Below are 13,205 nucleotides of genomic sequence, written 5' to 3'. Positions count from 1 at the left end.
AACATGATTAAAAATCGTACATAGCCTTACAGTAAGTGTGACAAGATGTGGATTCTAAGTGGGTATTTTCCAAACACCAGTCCTGTTACCTGAAAAACTGAGTTCACTTCTTGGTGAGTGTGGAGCCAAAAGACACAACCCAGGCAAAGATCCAGAGAAGGAAGGATTTATTACTTGCAGCAAATAAGGATCTTTCCAAAAGCAGTGTCTCCTGGACAGCAAAACTGAGGACGTTTATGCATATTCATGAAGGAGCTGGGGTGTGACTGAGTCCAAACTTTAGTTGACTGAAGTCATGACGGTCAGAAAAGGTCAGTATCCTCCCTTAGGTTCCAGTTGATCTGGTGGTTGAGCACTTCCAGCCAATCTTTACCACCGAAACAGAGCTGGGAGTCTTTACAGCTGATACATTATCTTTGCTATAGTTACTTCTTTTGCCAGATAACAGTCATTTGTTCCTGTATTCTTTTGTTCCCTTAAAATAATTAATTACTGAGACCTGTTGAAGGGCAAGCACTGTGGCCAGGCTTAGATCACAAAATGGTTTAGGCCAAAAAATGGCTTATTTTATGTCAAGAAAGGCATGCCTGATTCTCTTTCCCCAGAGACCACCCCCTACCTTATCTGCTTACAGGACCAACACAGCAGCCAAATTCCCAGATCTTTTGGCCCTTGGAGAGGAAGTTTCACTGCTTATCACTCCTTTCCCAAACAGAAAGCTGAAGCAATTGCTTGTGGTTAAACAGCTTTCCCTAAGTCACACAGGGATTCATTGGCTGGGGGACAATTTAGAATAGAGAACTCCTCATTGGAGAAGCCCAGTTTCCTGGTCTGCTGATCTCTGTCTAAAGCTTATCTCCCTTGTCCTAAAAGGAATGAAATACCCTAGAATCTCAGGCCCAGAGTCCCAGAAGGAATTTCATGCTAGAGCCTTTCAATGGCCTGTTCAGAATTGTGAAGTGCGTAGCCTACAGCTAATCTCAGTCTACAGCCAAAGACTTCCCCTGGGAGGATAAACAGAGTCCTCCATTTGTTCATTCCAAGAAAAGATAACCTTGATTGGTATTTGAGCACTGTTCTGCCAACCCTTCCTGCCCACCTCCCCATGGGTTAGAGAAACTTCCTAGGTACCTAAGAAAGCTTTGTGCACACATTTTTCTCATTCTCATCACTCTTGTCACATCACTTTGGGGGTTTTCTATGGCCTTGTCTAAGTCTTAAGCATACTGTCAACTTCATGAGGGTCGAACTCATGTCTTACTCATCTCTGTCGTCCCCATGGTTAGGCTAGTGCCTGGCTCAGGGCAGCTACTCAGAAAAAGTTTGTCGAATGAATAAGCAGAGACTGGCATGCTGGCCAAAACATTCTTTCCACATTCATTCTGGAAAAAAAAACATCTCTTTATTCAGTTTTCTCTAGCTGTCACAACAAGGACACAGATTGTTCCCCCAAAAGAAAAAGACAAACTGAGCTTGTCCTCATAACCAAAAAAGTAGAAAATAACTGAAATTCTCCCTTTTGAGTCTGGGAGAAGAAGAATTTTTGGACCTAGTTAGGGAAAGGCAAATGAAAAGATATATGCTACTTTTTATGATGATTAGGAAAATACCTCCCTGCAACCACAAGTTAACATTCTGGTAGCTGGGGCTACAATTAGAGATGGCAAACAGGATTGTGGGTTTTGCCGCCTTCTTTCCACGGCAAAAAGCTTTTTTTTTTTTTCTTTTCCCATTGATGAGGGCCCCGAATTCAACTCTCTCCTGGGCTCAGGGAAGATGCGGCCTCAACCCTGAGCCCTGTCTCCTAGCAAAGGCCTCGCTTGAGAACCTCACCCCCCCCCCCCAATTCCTGCTGCATGGCCTTGCGCTGCTCCAGGTCCAGCTCTGCAAAGGCAGACATCGGAGTCATGGGTGGAGTTGTCTTGTCCTGGGCTCAAACCCCGGTGGATTTTTTCACCTTTCTGAGCTTGAGGGTCTCCATCCAAGAACACTCACCTCACAGGCATTTTGTAAAGCTGGATTGGGAGCGCCTGCCCCCACCTCCCCACCCTTGGTCGCGCAGTGTTCCCTCACTGGGCACTTCTGCCCACACCCAGCACACCTTGGCTTTCTTCTGAGCCTTCCCCCTCCTATCTTTATCTCCTATCCCCAGCCTATTCCCCACATCTACCCTTTTTTGAAGTGGCCCTGATTTTTTGGAGCAGTTTTAGGTTCACAGCAAAACTGAGTGAAAGTACAGAGAGTTCTGTTTACTCCCTGACCCCACAGCCTCCCCCGCCATCTACATCCCACACCAGGGTGGTACATGTATTGCCATCCATGAACCGGCACTGATAACATCATTATCACCCAACGCCCTTTGTTTACATTAGGGTTCACTCTGGTAGTGTACCTTCTGTGGTCTGGACAAATGTGTGACATGTATCCACTACTATAGCATCATATAGAATAGTCCCCTGCCCTAGAAATCCTCTGTGTTCCCCGGTTCATCCCTTCCTCCCCCCAACCCTTGGCCACCTATCCCCTTTTTAGAGTTGTCTCCAGTGCAGCCTGCCAACATCTCTACTCGAATATCTCTTACGCACTCCAAACTTGATAAACCCAAGCCAAACTCTTGCTTTCTCTCCCCAGACTTACTCCTGACAGCTCCACTCGCACCCCCACCCACCAACCAGCACCCAAAGGATGCATGGTCTTCTCTCCACCTCCACAGCCACCACCTCAGTCCAGGTCATCATCTTTCTCCCCTGGGATTTTCACAGCTTCTTAGGGCTTCTTGGCGGTCAAAAAGTCTTAGGTCACTTCCATGATGTGAGGTCTTTTTTAAAAGGGAAAGAAAATACAACACAGTCTAGGTGATTCTGTCACATGTCTCTGATGTCCCTCAGATCCTGCTACTTCTCTGGACTCCACAGATTCCCAAATGCTGGTACCGGCATCTCTGTGCTGAGGCCTTTCAGAACTGGGGAAGGCTGGCCCACCCATCCCTGCAGAAGGGCAGAAATTTGAGAGAATTAACCCCTGCCCAGCAGCCCTCACAGTGGTCAGGTGGAGAGAGTTGGTGTAGAAATACCCCAGCTGCCCCACCCTTGGGTGGACAAGCTGTGATGTGTTCTGGAGTTTTGGCACGGATTAAGTTGCAGTCATCCATGGAAGTTACTTAACACACTTTTGCCAGCTGCTTTCCTGGATAACTTCCCCTGCCTCACCTGTATTTCTGGCACCTCCCAAATAAGCACCTTCCATTGACTCCTAGTCTCAAGGTTTAGGGGGACCCAAATTAAGACATAGCACCACAAAAAACTGAGATACAAAATGCTATCCATAAGCTGATTACAGGATTTAGGGAGAAATATTTATTTGTGATTCACTCCATGCTGGGAGAGCTGGTCATGGGAGCCAGGGTGAAAGGTAGAGAGGATGAATGCCAACTTTTTCGGTCCTGTCGGCCTCTCTCTGTAACGGTCGGGTCCCTAGAACTTTATTCAGAGACTTTGCAAGCATAAGGCCCACCCCTCGTCTGCCTCCTTCCCCTCCCTGCCTGGGATGGGCCCTGCAGCTTCCTAACCTGGCTCTCTGCTTTCACTCTGCTCCTTCCAATTCATTCTCAGCAGAAACTGTGGTTGTTCTTCAAACACCAACCGGGTCATTTCATCTCTGTAAAACTCTTCAATGGCTTCCTGTTTCATTAGTGTAAAACTCCAGTTCAACACAAGGCCACACAGTCAGTGTCCCTGCCCGACCACTCATTTGGGGCCCCTCCCACCCAATTTGTGCCCCGGCTTCCTGCAGCCTCTGTAGGACTGGCCCCTGGGGTGGTGGCAGCCTGGGGACTGGGAGGGCCCCTAGTTTACTCCTGCTCCCCCAGCACCCAGGCCGCACCTTGGCCCATGCTGGGCTCTTTGACTGGAATGCCTTCCGCTCACATCTGGCTACCTCTTCCTCCTCATTTAGATAGTGGGCTTAGCTGTCATCCTCATCAAGAGGACTTCCCTGATGACCCTGGCTGTTATTCTCTGTCTTGGCCCTTGTTTGTTTCCTTCGATTGGAAATTACAGTTATTTTGTTTACTGGGTATTTGTTGGGCTCCTTCCCAGGGTAAAGGCCCCAGTAGGGAAAGAACCATGTCCATCTGGTTCATTCCAAAACACCAAACACCATGCCTGGCACATGGCAGACTCCTAGCAAATTCAGATGAATCTGATTGAAGATCCAGCTAAAAATTCATCATATGTGCAGCCACTTATTACCAGCTGCCCCCATCCCCGCCCCAGCTGACATCTCCTTTTCCTAGATGCCTTTGGTAGTTATCATCAACAGAATTCTCTTGGCGATCAACCCAGTGTGTTTTATGACAAGCCTTCCACAGTTGCCTTAAACTGTTATTCGAGTCACCGTTTGCTTCTTAATCTTTTCTGATGGCCATCCTGATTTGCAGCTTGAATAACTGGCCAATTCACTTTTTTAAAAAGCCCATGAATACTTGAGGGTGTATTTTCTAAGAAGAAAGACATTCTCTTATATAATAACTATATTACAATGATCAAAATCAGGGGTGTTAACATCGTCGCACTATTATCTAAGCCACTGTCCATATTCAAAGATCAGCAATAGTCCCAACAATGTTCTTTATAGCTGGCCATGCAACCCCCGTTACCCCTGCATGATCCAATCCAAAACCACACATCGGATTTACTTGCCTTGTCTTTTAATCTCCTTTAACCTGGAATAGCTCCTCAGTCTTTCTTGATCTTCCTTGACCTTCACACTTTTAGCTTGTTGGTAGAATGTCCCTCAGTTCGCTTGTTTGATATTTCTTCATCATTCAGTTCAGATTAAACATACAGGAATACCACTGACGTGTTGTTCCATAATTTACTTAACCAATCTGCTATTGTTGGAGACTTGTGTTGTTTCATATTTTTCTTGGTGTTATAACTAATATTGTGATCTTTGCACATCCTTGTAGCCAAATTTTTGAACACATTCTTACCTATTTCTTTAAGGTATATTTCTAGGGTTGTGTCTTTATGATTTTTGTTACATTTTGCCAAATTGCCTTCCAGAAAGACTGTGCCAGTTTACACCTGCTCCACAATGAGTGAAGGTGACAGTTTCTAGGAGATTTTGCCAACACTGAATTCAAGCAGTTTAAAACCTTCTTTCGGCAGTCTGTACATTTCACATGGCTCTGTCTTCTATTCCAGTTTCTTGTATGTGACTGGTTGGTCCTAAGAGCCTGGAAGCTGTTTATAGGCAGGGCTGGCAGGCATGTCTTACTCATCTTTGTGGTCTTATGCATCCCATGGTGCCCAACTATGATTCTTACTTAACAGTCACTGGATAAACATCAAAGGAAGGAAGTAACGAATGACAGTTATGACACCTTACATGACTGTTAGTTCTGCTGCGACATGTTGGGCTACTAAACATGTCATTATCATTGGCATCCCAAAGTCTAACAACCAGAGTCCCTACTAGCCTAGATTAGAAAGCGGTCAAGCTTTTACCAGACCCATTCCCAGAACCTCTTGGGAGCCCTAGAGCATCTTTACGTCTTCTCCATACTGGTCTCAGGAATGCTCTTCACCTCAGGCATCAGCATTGCAACAACTGCTCTGGCTTCTCAGCTGCCCTCTTGCCCTTGCTCCTGAAGCTTCTCTGGGCTGCTGCCTGTCTTCTTGTCCATACTTTTGGGTCCCAGGATGGTCACATGCCTTTCTCCCAATTCCCGGGTGCTAGTAGAGATGAGTGATCATTTTAAACTGAAGGCTTGGCAAGAGCAGGTGGGAATTACAATGCAGACAAGGCAAACATAGAGCAGGGTGTGAGTTTTCCTGTTCATATACTCTTGTCACCGTGCCAGCTCCACAGGCCACCACTTAGGGACTGTTTTTTTCTCCTTTGCAATACCCCTCATTCCCCCATGCTGCAGGGATCCGCTCACCTGGGAGGACATCATATGGAGCACCCTTAATCTTGCCCCCTTTCCCGTCCCAGCCCTCCTCTATCCTCCTCCGCCTTGGCTTCTCCCAGAAAGAGAGTGATTCTCCAGTGATCAGCCTTTCTCCTTTTCGGGTATTTGCAGCACGATTCAGCTCCTCTTTATTCCCATCCCAGAGGAGGAAGTGGTTTGATTTTCAAATAACTAAAAGCCCCCGAAAGTGTTTTCCCAAAATAAAAGAGCCTTGTCCCCTTTCAGATGAGTTTTTCCTCCACCCCTACCACAACCACAACAAAATCCTGTTTGCCTAAAATAGTCTATGACTCCCTTTAGTCATCAACGTTTCAGACATCTTGGTGCCTCATCACAAAGCATGTAACGTATACAGGAGATCTCACGCTTTTCAAAGCATTATTATGGGCTCTGTTGAGGCTTCTTAGGGGTGGGGCCCCAAGTCTTGTGCAAGGAGAAGCTGCTCTCCTTTTTCCCAAGTGCTTGAGATGCTGGGGGCCAGAGGGTGAGAGGTTGAGTAGAGTAGGGAGAAGAGGTCATGCTGAAAATAAAGATGATATTCTGTTTTTGTCTTGTCTCTAGTCCTTCCCAAATGGAAAACTGACACATCTCAGAGGGGAGGGAGGATGAGAGGGGTGCTGGAGGGCAGCTGTGGAGCAGCCCCTCCAGGTCGGCTAGGTGGCAAATCTCCTAATCTGGAATTTCCCAACAGGGAGTGCTTATCATGGCTCAGGGCCTCTTTCAGTGGGGCCCCACCCCAACCCCATACAAGACAGCCTTCTCATTGCCCCCCTACCCTGACCCTCACGATGTTGTTCAGCATGCTAATGCTCAGGTCCCCTATTTGTTAATTTCTTCCTCCTCTCTTCTGCCGCTCCCTCTGTCCATTCATCTCTTCCCCTGGACTCTAGGCCTCCTGCCATTCTGTATTCTTTCCTGCAAGATCGGTGCACTTGGTAAACATGCTGCAACTTTCCTATTGTTCTAGAAAATCTTGCAGTAGGATGGAAACATATTTTTTTCAAGGAAAGAAAAAAAAAAGTATGTTAGCAAGCCAAGAGTGATGGAACTCTTGTATATTTTGGCTGTGTTGGTATTACACAAGTATATGTGTTTACCTAAAATTCTCAGAGCTAAACACCAACAAAAAATGACTTTTATTTTATTATGTGTAAATTTAAATGGTAGATGACAAAAAGGAAAAAAATAATCATCAGTTCTTTAAAAAATCATCATCTTATTGCTATGGCAAAATATTGGTAATAATAAAAAATGTTCATCAGTGGATGACCACATAAAGGCATCATTGTCCAGCCACTTAATGGAATGAGTACCCTGTGTCCTTAATAAAAACAAGCTAATCTCCCCCCCACCTTCCCTGAAACACAGAGAGGCCAGATTCAGCCTGGAGAGGAGGGGGTTCTTTGGATCCCATTTGGATCCCACTTGGATCCCGGAGCACATGAGGACTGTGGAGCTTGAGACGTTAAGTAACAGAAACAGTCTATGACCCAGTAAGCACTTCATGGGCAGAATTCCCTTTGTAGCAGGAGGGGACTGTTTGTGTTGTATCGAGTGGCGTAGCACACACACGGGCTCGTTTTAGACCACAGATGTGGAACCTGAGGCTTGCTTTTGCCATCTGGGGGTTGGCTGCAGCTCTCCAGAGTTCGTGCTAGATGGCATCCTCTCTCTACGGAGGAGACCGTGACAGCTGCACAGAAGGAGTGCCCCGATCTGCCCGTTCCTGCCGGAGCTCATTTCTACTGCTCCATAACCCACGCCTTTGCTTCTACAGGAGGGAATCAGGCTGCTCCAAATTAGATACTATATTCTATTTTGTGTAATTGTCAAAAAGGCAATCTGTGCAAAGCATTACATTTTTAAAACTCCGAACATTTGTTAGATTCCATTTAGCTTAAAACTGGCTAGAGAAGACTTCTAGGAGGCAGCAAGTATGCTCTCCTTTTATTGGATCAATTAAATATTGACATAACCGCAGTGTCCTATCTTCGGACAGTAAAAGCTTCATATTAAAGTCTCAGAGATAATTAGGCCCGGAGTCTCTGAAGCAAGAGAAAGTTCATGTTATTACAGCATTAAGGTTGAAACTGCTGGAGCCCATCTCACCTGTGAGTCATCTGGTTTTAAGGGCTCCTAACATTGCGTTTAATTCATCTTACCTCTTTCTCTTTAAGAAGCCATTCTATCTTTGTTGTCAAGCCTTTATCCACATTTCCATTGTAGGCCACCATGCTCAGACAAACGAACCTGGCTTTGGTCATGTCATTGCCTGACAGATGCTAGTCATAAAAAGGCCATCAGTGATGGTTTGGCTTCTTTCCTTATCCATATTAACAGAAAATCATTGGCTTTTAAGTAGATTACTAAGAAAGAGTCTGTTTTTCCTTCTCCCACTCTGAATTAATTTTTAGGCGTTTGCTGTGTAATTTCCTTACCAGTTTGAGCATTTTTTTTCCAGCATCTAGTTCTGATTGCTCAGAACTGAACCAAACAAAAAATGCCCAGCTTCCCGTGCACCATTTTTGGGGTAAATAACTTGTATTTCATTCAAGTCTGAAAAGTGAATTGAAATTGGTCTGCTTAGTTTTCTTTAAAATTGTGTGATTGGTTTACCTACTGCGCTGATTGCAGGAGACAGCCGGATTTGAGAATGGAGGTGCAGCTGGGAGTTCCACGGACTTAGACTGTCTGTGGCTTTCTGTGATTTTGACCTCTGACACCAGGAGACCAGTCTCTTCTACTTTTCCCTTTTAATCTCTAATCTGGCAGTGATGTAGGAATTTTGAGAGTTAACTAGTACAGAATAAACAGCACTCCAGAGGGCTAGGTTGGGGCTGAGTCATGGCATGTTTGCTCTGAGTCAGCAAATATTGCCAAATGTTCACTATGTATAAAGTGCTTACTAGGTTCTATAGAGAATGTAATCAAAAGACAAAAAAGGCAGATTTCAGGCCTCCCAGTAGGGAAGGCAGATACTTACCTAAATAGCTAGCCTCACCACCCGCTTACCAGTTGACTTTGGGCAACAGACCTAATTCTCCCAGGTCTCCTAGATTCCTTTATATACAGTGGAGGCAATGACTTTGTAACAGTTTAAGGCCCAAGTAAGTCTACGGTGGGGACCCTCCTACAGAGCACAGCACCAGGAAGGAGGCCTTTCCTTCTCACTAGAGAAGACCAAGTTAAACTGCTTGTGTAGTGTCAGGAGCACGGAGGCATCAAGTGGCTGGAATCTTTTTTTCTGAATTTGCAGTTAAGACCCCAACAGATGACCCTGTAAAGTCCTGTTGCCAAGCTGCATGCTTAGATGACTGTAGGTCTTAATTATCTGGTAACACCAGGGTGAAGTCTCCCAACAGATTTATCATGATCAGCCAGTTTATCTTGAAACCAAAAGCTGCTGTGGTCCCATGTGTTGCTTGGAGGTCAGTTTTTTCCAAAGTGTAATATTTCTACTGCTACTCCCATTTCTTTCTTTCTTTCTTTTTTTTTTTTTTTTTTTTGGTTAGGATAAATACAAGATTTTTTTTAAAGCAACTTGACTTTAAAGAAAAATATTAAATAAAGAGAAGAACAGTAGGTGGCTTACAGCATTGCAAAAATTTTAATGTCAGATTTGGTCACCACTGGGTCCATCGATGAAAAGATTTCTTAGGGGAAGCAGGTGGATACATAATTGGGAACCTCATGACTCCAATCCCACTGTCAGCTTGCACTTCTCCTCTCTTCGAATCTTCCTCGGTGCCTGAAATCACTTCCTTTCTGTTTCCACTTCATTTTTGTCTGTGTCCATCCTGGCCCTTGTTCCATTTTATTTCAGTGGTTTGCCTCCCAGTTTGCTTGCCTTCCTAGTGGTGAGCTCTCCTGGGAAATCACCTTGGTGTTCCCTACTATGCTTGGCCCATAAAGGTAAACTTCGAAGAATGAGACAATACATGGGCGAATAAAGCACTGTCTCTCCAGCTGTTTCCTGATGATTAGAAAACTGTAAGCCAAGGAAAGGGATGAAAAGTCCAGCTCCAGCACTGTTCGGAAAGGCTGTTTGATTATTCAAGCAAAAGCAATCCATATTTTAGGACAAAGATAGGTTTATGACTTTCCAGAAGAGTTGATTTCTATTTGCAAGAACTCTGACCAAGCAGCTTTACCCCTGTGATAGAGCTGGGGAGAGGATGAGAAGATTCCCTCTTTCTCTTGTGTTTCTGGCTCAGCTGACCTGAGTGGATTTGGAAGTCAGTATTTGTCTTTGGCATATTCCCATCACTCTCAAACTCACCCACCCTCCATTTGGATTTCCATTCTTGGGCTCAGCCAGCAAGATTCTCTATTTACCTATTGATATTTAATAGATTTCTCTTTCTGAATCAAAGCCATTTTTCAAGAGGACTCTGAGCCCTTAATGCAGTTAATGGAAAGGAATGAAGCTATAATGGTGGTGTTACGGACTGGAATGGAGCCCCTTCCTAAGTCTTAATCATTTAGCCAACTGCCTGCTTTGCCTTCTTACAATACAATTTAAGTTCATTATGTCAGCCAAACAGAACAATTGCAATCAAGTTCTGCCAGCCAGCCTGCTAGCCAGAAATTAAGTGCACAAACTCTAAGTCAGACTTCTTGGTTCAAATCCTAGGTCTTCTGCTTGTTAGTTGTGTGAGCCTAGGCAATTTATAAAATCTTCCCTAACCTGGTGACTTTATCTATAAAATGGAGCCATGTTCTCTACCTCACCTGAATGTTGTGTTCAGTGAAATTATTCATGGGAAGCACTTAGCACGGGACCTGGGCCACAGTTGGTGTCCAGTTAATCTAGCCACTAGCTTTCCATTCTTGCATTGGAATATTCTAATTTCCTCATAGAGGCACAGATACTTGAAGTGCAACTATTTATTTTGTAGGCAGGATGTATTACCTTGTAGCAGAGAGAGAAGTAGATAAGACTCTCACTCACTGAATGCCCATGCTGAACCCACTTATTTTCTAAGGGTCTGTTTTGCATCTGTAAAATGGGGGGGGGGGGAGGCTGATATTCCTCCAAGGTTGCAAACTCAACAGACAGAGGCCAGACAGGTAACATCATTGTGACTTGGCCTGGGTATAAGACAATAGAGACTGGTGGGGATTATGGTTAACTGCAGAGCTTTACTACTCAAAGTGTGGTCCACTGACCAGCAGGATTGACAGAAGCTTGGAATTTGTTAGAAGCTGATTCTCAGGGTTTAGCTCAGACCAAGTGAAACAGAATCTGCATTTTAACAAGATCTCCCTAAGGAGATCTGTATGCACGTAAAAGTTTGAGACAATGGTTGTGGAACACAAGCCATCTAAAGGCATCAGTTTTAGTTGTTTTTGTTTTTATCAGTCAAATAAGTAAACTTTGGGCTGCCAGCAAGTGGCAAGTGCCCATTGTAGTTGATGAGCTCTCTGATCCTGCCAGCTGATTCTCTGAGAGACTCTTTCATTATAAATTAGGGCTCTGGGCAAGTGGATATATAGCCCAGACCAAGCCTGGGTTGCTTAGAATAATTCCTGGAGTAGAAGCTGCCTAAGAAGTCATCTGCTCAGCTCCCTGCCTTCTGACAAGTGAACTGTTATTGTCCACAGTTTGCAGACAAGATAAGTGAGGCCCACTGACCGAGACCCACTGACCCAAATCTGGACACTAGGGAATAGTGGTAGTGGGTATACTCCATCAGGAAACAAGACAATTCTGTGCTGTTAGCATCAGCGACCATTCAGGTTTCCAAGGTCTGGGAAGTCTATTCATTTCTTTACGTTCACCAATAGCATCATAATTGTTCTCAGTTTCTTTCGGCACCTCCCCGCTACTTCCTGGCAGCCCTTTTGGACATAGAAGGCCCAGAGCCGGCTTCTGAACCGATATCCGGCTCGCAGGATGCAGATGAGGCAAAGGCTTTATTGTTCTTTGGGGCCAGCCCGCCCTTCTCCAAGATGGGAGGACACTCATCACAGACCCGGGTGTCCCAGCGCCCATTTCCCAGGAGTGGGGCCTTCAGAGGAAGCAAGGAAGCGAGGCTGAGAGCATCTCTGGGGTCTGATGTTGTTAGCATACACGGGAAAGGTGCTAAGAGCCTCAAGATAAATAAGCCTGGAATTTGAAAACGAATTTCCAATACCGGCTCGGTGCTGTTACTTATCAAGGCTCCCGACTCCGTCTGCAATCCGTCTGCGTTTTTACTAATCTGAAAGAGTTTGGTTGTAATGAGGATCGTTGATTTGCGGGCCCCGCGTTCTGGAAGGCAGGTTATGAGCCGAACCAGCCTCTTCCCACGCCCGGATCCCCCGAGTCAAGGCAGAGCGGGTGCGGGCGGTCCCCGAAGCAGAGGGAGTGGGGTAGGGGGGCGTCATCGGCCTGGATCCGCCGCTGAGCCTCCACCCCGCGGCCGCCGGGGGGCGCTCGGGCTGCACGGCGACCAACGGGGCTGCCCGTGCCGAATCGCCGCCAACTCGTAGACCCCTTCGCGCCCTGGGAGGAAACAAAGTACACCTTTGTCAGCGAAAGAGCGCGTGTGCATGTGAGACGGCGCACAGTGGCCCGCCGCCGAGTGCGGGGCCCGTGGGCGCGCCTCGCCGCTTCTGGGCTGCAGCCCCCGCGTGGGCCGGGCGTGCCCTGGAGGAAGCCGGGTGCCGCCCGCGGTCCGGCGAGCGTGACCTTCCACCCACCCCGAGCACGCCCCTAGGGGCGGCGAGGACCCGCACCGGCTCCTGCCAGTTCGCGGCGTTTCGCCCGCCGCCGCCGCCGCGGCCGGGGACTTCGCTTTCTGGGTTCCCCGCAGGGCGGGAAGTGGGCGAGCGGGAGCCCCGGGCAAGGACATGCGAGTCTGGGCCCTAGGACCTAGGGCTCCAGCTCGGCCGGGCCGCCTTTGATTCGCCCGTCTCCCCTCGCAGCCCGGGTGCAGGTCACTCTGAGAGCAGGTCCCGGGGCGGCTCCTGGACTCCGGGAGCCGCGCGCCAGGAGGGCCCCAGCGCAGCGCCCTGGGAGGACTACAAGTCCCAGCAGGTCCAGCGCCGCGAGTGCCGAGGCGGGAGGCGCGGCTCGGTCTGGCGCTTGCGCAGTGAGGCCGCCGGAGCCTGCTAGTACCACACCCCCGGGAGGGACGGAGGGGAGGCAGAAGCATCCGAGGCATTAAAGCATCCGAGGGAGCCGGAGGGGAGGAGAATGGAGTGACAGAGAAACGCGGAGGGTGGGGGGTGGGGGGGAGACTGT

The sequence above is a fragment of the Camelus bactrianus genome, chromosome 11 (genome assembly GCF_048773025.1).
Source record: "Camelus bactrianus isolate YW-2024 breed Bactrian camel chromosome 11, ASM4877302v1, whole genome shotgun sequence".
NCBI lineage: Eukaryota > Metazoa > Chordata > Mammalia > Artiodactyla > Camelidae > Camelus > Camelus bactrianus.
The sequence above is the reverse complement of the archived record's forward strand: the minus strand, read 5'-3'. Positions refer to the sequence as shown.